The 6429-nt window shown below is 37.1% G+C and overlaps 1 pseudogene; it reads right to left on the bottom strand.

Annotated features, from left to right (window-relative positions):
* Positions 1-1542: 1542 nt before the first annotated feature.
* Positions 1543-4228, bottom strand: LOC101591236 (annotated as a pseudogene).
* Positions 4229-6429: the final 2201 nt, after the last annotated feature.

Here is a 6429-nt window from a genome sequence, read left to right as displayed (position 1 = left end):
ATGATGTAGATCTTTCTTTTCTACAAGAGCCCGAGATATGCTAGAATTTATTAAGGAATTCAGCTTAGAAATACAATTTGATTCAATAGGTATTAACTATGGCATCTTTAAAATTATATGGATATTTTCTTGGCTTTACCCAGGGAATATTCTCTTAGTCTTCATTTTTTCTATCTTTGTTTTGGGAGCCCACTGGGGGAAAAATCCAAAGCAAACAAACAACCCTCGTAAGCAATTGGGAAATACATGATAGGAATTTAGCTAGGATACTAGTTCCTTAGGGGCTGCTAGGCAAATTCCTGGAGGAAGCTTCCTCTAGCCAATTGTTTTCCCCCAAGGATATGAAACCATTTTCTTCTTTCTGTCAGTGGTGACATCTAAGAGGAGAACTTGGCTGTGCTGCAATTATTTCCCTACAAGCTTGTTTATCTCAACCATTCTGGAGTTCCTTGGAGACAAGAACTTTTGTTCTTACAGATAGTAAACCTCAGCAGGGCAAAGATTATGGGTACTCTTGTGCAATCTTGAATTTTCTATAGCTAGGATGGCCCTTGCATGCAGTGGATACTAGAGGCCATGGAGCTTATGCTCCCCAACTCCATTCCATCTTCCAAGTATTGTCTTGACTAAGCTCTACTCTGATGGTTCTTTAGGAGTTGTCTTTAATTAGTCTATTTTAGAGTGGCCCCCTTCTCTACATGCCAACTTTCCATTACATTATTCTTTTTTTTTTTTTTTTTTTTTTTTTTTTTTTGCTTTGTAGCATTCATCATCATGTGACTGTAGTTTATTTCTTCATCTGTCCATTGTTTCTTTCTTCTTCCTCTTCAGCTACATAAAGATGGGTAGCTTTTTGGTTTTACCTACTACTTTACATCCAACACCTAAGAAATTGTCTGATTCACAAATAAGTGATGAACTCAGAAGCTGATTAACAACTTGGGTAGTTAATCCAATATTTGGCAGCATGAGGGTGATTTAGTGCCATCCTATGTGATGATGTATTGTAAGTACTCTGTGTTACAGGCACTTCCTGTATGTACTCATTCAGTCACCATGGAAATACTTTTGTATTTTAATCTTAGAATTTTTAAAAATATTTAACATTTCTTTTTAATACTTAAGTGTCAGGCACTGATGTACCTACCCTATGGAAGAGCAAGTGATTAAGAGAATGAAAATTTGTAATGATTCATATGAAATCACTACTAACTGTAAATATCAAAGGAAAATGGAGTAAAAAAGAAAACACTTGCAAAAAACAAATCAGACAATTACCATATTTTCAAAATTGTAATCACTAAAGTTAGAGGGCAAAATTAAAGCACCTTATTGTCTTAAAGATGCAAGAGCAAGGAAATATAAACACATCCATATTTTAAATAGTTATTTGTGTGGTAGATAAAAACCATTTAAAAACATTTTAATAGAAAAAGATTTAAAATTCAATTTACAGAAAATCAAAAAAATCAATGTTTAATACAACTTTAACTATCAACAACTAAAAGGGAGGAAATTGCCTTTTGTTTTTCTGTTTTTGCTTCAGCATCTATATCTTCTGCTCCTTGCTTTTGGAGAAATCACTGCATTGTAAGGCTGCTGTCTTTTTGGATGAGGATAAAGGTCAAGACCTTCATTTGTGTAACCTCTTTCCATGCAAGTTTGGGTGGAAGGAAAATCAACTTCCCAGAAATTCTCTAGTGTTTTGGGTGGAACATAGCGAAATTGGTGTCTTGAGCAGGAAACCAATTTATTTTCTTTTTCTTCTGCTGGCATATCTGCATAATAAATTTCACATTCCTTACATGTATGCCCAAGCAATTTTCTTCTTCCTTCTTTTTTCTGAACCACCCCAATATGAGCAAAATTTCGTAGGCTAGTCTCTCTCTCATTATCTTTAAAATAGGGCTCTACAAATGCTTTCTGTTTGACTTTATCTTGTTTATCATTATGTACAATTGGTTCTCTTATGGCAGTAGATAATTCTTCCAATTCATTTACCATCTGAGGGAAACTGCTAAACAAGATTCGTATTCTTCCTGTATTGTCCGATCAAACATATCTTCCAAGGTATCATTCATCTTTCTTTCTCTATCTGAACTTCTTTCTCCTTTTTGCTCTTGTTTCTTCACCTTTAAAAGCAAAGTTTCACTGACCAATGTACAGTCCATGTCTACTGTCTCTCCTCCTACTCTTGACTGACTGTCATCCTTTGTGTCTATTACAGTAAGATCCATTTTATTCTGAGAAAGGTCTGCTCCTGGATCTACACTCCACTGGATATTTTCAAAGGATGCATCTTGGTTGTTGCTAGGCTTAGTTTTGGCAGTTCTGCAAGGATTTAACTGAAGCACTGATGTGTGCTCACATCCTCCATGGACTGACCTGGCTTTTACTTTTGTTGGCTCATTAGAACCACCACCCTTTAGCTCATCAAAAAGATTCTCTGTTTCCAAAGTTCCATGTGGATGTGGAGGGATTTTGAAGATGGAATTTTCTTCTTTTACAGATAATGCTGTCTGGTTGTGTGGAGGGGATCTGCACAAAGACTGGTGGACACACTTCTGTAAACAGGGCTCCTCTGGGGAGTCTCTGGGTACCAGGCAGTTCCCATCCAAGGCCTCGTGGCTTGAGGAAGAGCTCTTTGGAATGGGCTGAAAAGCTTCGTAAAGAGTCATTTGCTTGAATCTGTGTTTGGAAGCCTCATTTCCTTGCCTTTTCTTTTGATGCTGAATAGCTGAAAACCGATCAGACAGATCCAGAGGTCTGTCGATAATGTGGTCCCCGTTCATGGCAAGGTGACTATCCATTGGAAAAGGAAGAGAATTTTCTTTATCAAAGGAGACTTGGGGGCAGCCTACTTCATATTCACTTTCTTCCTCGGTTTTCTTCCTTTTGGATGTTCTGCCTCCCAGAGATTTCAGGAACACTATATGTTTTCAGTAACGGTGCCTTTAGTGCGATCAGTAATATCCTGTTCATTTATGGATTCACTTATATTTTTAAGAATCTGCTTGCTAGAAGAAGACTGGTTAATGGCCTTGTTCACTTCAGATCCAAGGCTTTGGTGTGTGAAAAGGCCACTATCTTCAGATTTTGGTCTAGCTTTCTCTGACCTAGAAATACAAATACTACTAAAAGGGGTTGTTTTGGGATAGCTTTGTTTCCCAGTGTCTAAAAGAGAAGGGGACAAACTTGTATTGAAACCCAAACAACTTTTCACAGTAGATGTAGATACAAACACAGGAGATGACACCTGAATGGTCAATTCTTCTTGAGATGGAGTCTCTGAAGTAGATTCTGAAAATCTTAAACTATTGTTAGTATTTCTCATGGATTCCTCAAAAGGATGTTTCTTGTGATTTCCTTCCAGAGAGTGGTACAGCTCATCACCAAAAGGGCTTATGGGACTTTGAGATTCACTTTCCTCTTCAACACCAAATCCAAGTGCTTCAGCAACAACTGTAGCTAAATTAAAAGATGACTTATCAGTGGGACAACTGTTTATTTCACATATTTTAGCCACTGGAGTGTCATTTTGATCACAAGTATCAGCGACTAGAATTTCCTTTTCATTAAGCTGTGCTGTGAATGAACTGAAGTCTTGGAAACTTTTCTTAATTCATTTGTACACACAGAATACTCCAATTTAGTATTTTTTTTTCCACACATTGGACATGGACATTCTCCTTTCTTTGTAGCCGGTTAATGCCAGAAAATGAAAAGGCTGTTATTGGTGAATCTGGAATAACATTTTCCTCACATTCAAGCTCAGCTGCTTGATGCTGTTGACCATTCTCAATTTTCTGCTGCAGTTGATCAGAAAGCTTTTTATTTTCTTCCTGAAGAGTATTCTTTTCATTCATAAGCTCTGGATAAGCTTAAGATTCTGCTGTCAGATATTTTAAACTCTTGCTGCTTTTTACACATATGCTCTTCAGTTACAGCACAGCGATCACATAATCCTGCTCATAACCGATCTTCTAAAACTTTAATAGTTTCATAGAGGACTTTCTGTTGTTCTCTCAGCTGTTGATTTTTGGTGAAGAACTCTTTCAGTCTTTGTGCATCTAAGATGCATTCTTTTTTCAGTTTGGTTACTTTTACTTGTACACCTTGTACTTCTTTATCATGACACTCCTGCAGCTTTGTCCAAAATTCCTTAAAATCATTAGATATATCTGCAGAACTAGGGCTTCCACAACCACTTCCAGAGATATTCATCTTGTTTAAACTGCTCTGCACTTTGATTTGCTTAATGTTTTCAGAACTTTTCGGTTACGTTATACAAATGGAAAGTTGTCTCTGGATGGCTGAAATATCGCTAGGACTCCGCCCTCCAGCTGGGGAAAAAGATTTCCTCTTAGGTTCCCAGGGCTGCCTCAAGTTCTCCAGAGCCCCCATGGTTCGGAAGCGCACAGTTGCCGGGACTGTGAAAGGAGTCGTTCTTCTCTATCGCCTCTTTCCTTTTGCTGACTCCCAAGCCCTTGGTGGGGTGAGGGGGTGGCCTGCGCTTGCCGCGGGCTGAGGAAGGGCGGGACAAAGGCTGGCCAGCACAGAGGCGGCAGGAACCGCCTGCCAGGAGCCCCTAATGTTAGCATTTAAAAAATATCATACTTATATTAAAATTATGTGCATATCAAGTTGATTATTTTTAACATTTTCTTTAATCAGTTTATTTTTGCTATCCCATCACTATTGTTCTATTGTTGCTAAGTTTCAGGAATTAAAAATCATAAGGAAATAGGTATACAGTCTGAGAGAATCACACACACACACACACACACACACACACGTTTGATGAAAACTACAATATAAATTGTTGTAGAAATGCCATTCTAATAAAACTTCAGCACATTTAATAGTTCCTTATCCTGCATATTTCAATAGTTTCTCATCCTCCATATTTCAAGTAAATGAGCTGCCCATTTTCTGTTGCAATGACAGAAGATCCAAGGTTAGGTAATTTACAAAAGAAAGAGTTTTATTATATTTTGTCTTCCAATCATGAAGAAAACAATGTCTAAAAGCTTGACATGCCTATTTTCTCAACTTCTGATGAGGATCTTGTGCTTCATCATGGAATGGTGGAAAGCAGAAAGGGGAAGTGTACAGATGCAAAAGAAGCACGTATGTGTGCAAAAGAGAGAGAACAAAGACAGGCTTTTCATAACAACCTGCTCTCAGCATAGCTATTGTATTCCCCAGAGAACTATTTAATCTCTAAATGAGGGTGGAGTCCTTATGACCTAATTACCTCTTAAGCATCCTATCTCATAATTCCTTGGCTTTGGCAATCAACTTTCAACTCAAGTTTTGGTAAGGCCAACCTATATTCAAATGATTGTAATACTTATGAAAATAATGCTTGTGTATACAGTACCTCCCAAGTCTGTAGCTTAAAAAAAAACATGGAAGAACAAAAAGGCACTGTTTATTCCACATTGAGTTCCCAAATACAGAGACCAAAGCAAGGTAAAATACACAAACATAACACAACACAAGTTTATCCAAACACATGAGAACTTGGCTTTAAAAAAAAAAGATCAAAGGAAAATGTGAAGACAGTAAATGCCAAAGAAAGGTTAGCTAAATAGAATGAGTTAATCAATGAACTAATGAAAATGTAAGTACAAATTTGTTGAAAAGTTGAAGCTAACTTTGTAAAGTGCTCTGATTGGAGCACATCAAATTACTATTTAAAACCATCTGAAAGCTGCATTCAGTGGCTGATGTTTGATGAAAATACTTCTTTCACTTGTTAGTAAAATTGAGTCTATAAGAATCAGAGTTGGAAACCTAGTGTCATCTTTAGACTTCATGTAAATCTTTTGCATCAATGTAATTCAAATCAGTTTAACTTAAGTTTCTTATTTTCTAGAAAAAAAATTATGTGAGTCAACTTAAGTACTATAGCTTCCTTGAGTTTGTTTCTGTGTCAGTTGATTAGAAATCATGTTAGTAAAAAAGGGGATACAGATGAATGTCCATTTTGTATCTGTGTATTCAAAGTGGTTAGGATAGATATATAGTTACATTCTCTTAATGAATAGAGGGATTTGCTCTAATGGTGTTTGTAAATAGGATAGCAAGTCTGCATCTTGTACAGCAATTAACCACAAGAAAGAATGTATGTAATGTGTTAATTATTCAAACTGTCCTACCAATTTGGTTTGAAACTGTCTCATTGCTATTTGTTTCTCAATAAAATTATTAAAAAAAAAAAGAAACCATGTTAGTCCTTCAATGAATTATAAAATAATAGCTGCTAAGAAACTTTGTAGGTGGAGGACATATGGCTGGGCTCAGGGGAACTCTGGCAGGAAGGCTGGGGTTGGTGGGGGGTAGCCTCCCAGGTCTCTTCAGCAGTCTTCAGGGCGAAGAGAGGCTGCCGGACTCATCAGATCCACAGGTGCAAACATCGTATTA

Source organism: Octodon degus, unplaced genomic scaffold (genome assembly GCF_000260255.1).
Source record: "Octodon degus isolate 3935 unplaced genomic scaffold, OctDeg1.0 scaffold00038, whole genome shotgun sequence".
NCBI classification, from domain to species: Eukaryota; Metazoa; Chordata; class Mammalia; order Rodentia; family Octodontidae; genus Octodon; species Octodon degus.
The sequence above is the reverse complement of the archived record's forward strand: the minus strand, read 5'-3'. Positions and strand labels throughout refer to the sequence as shown.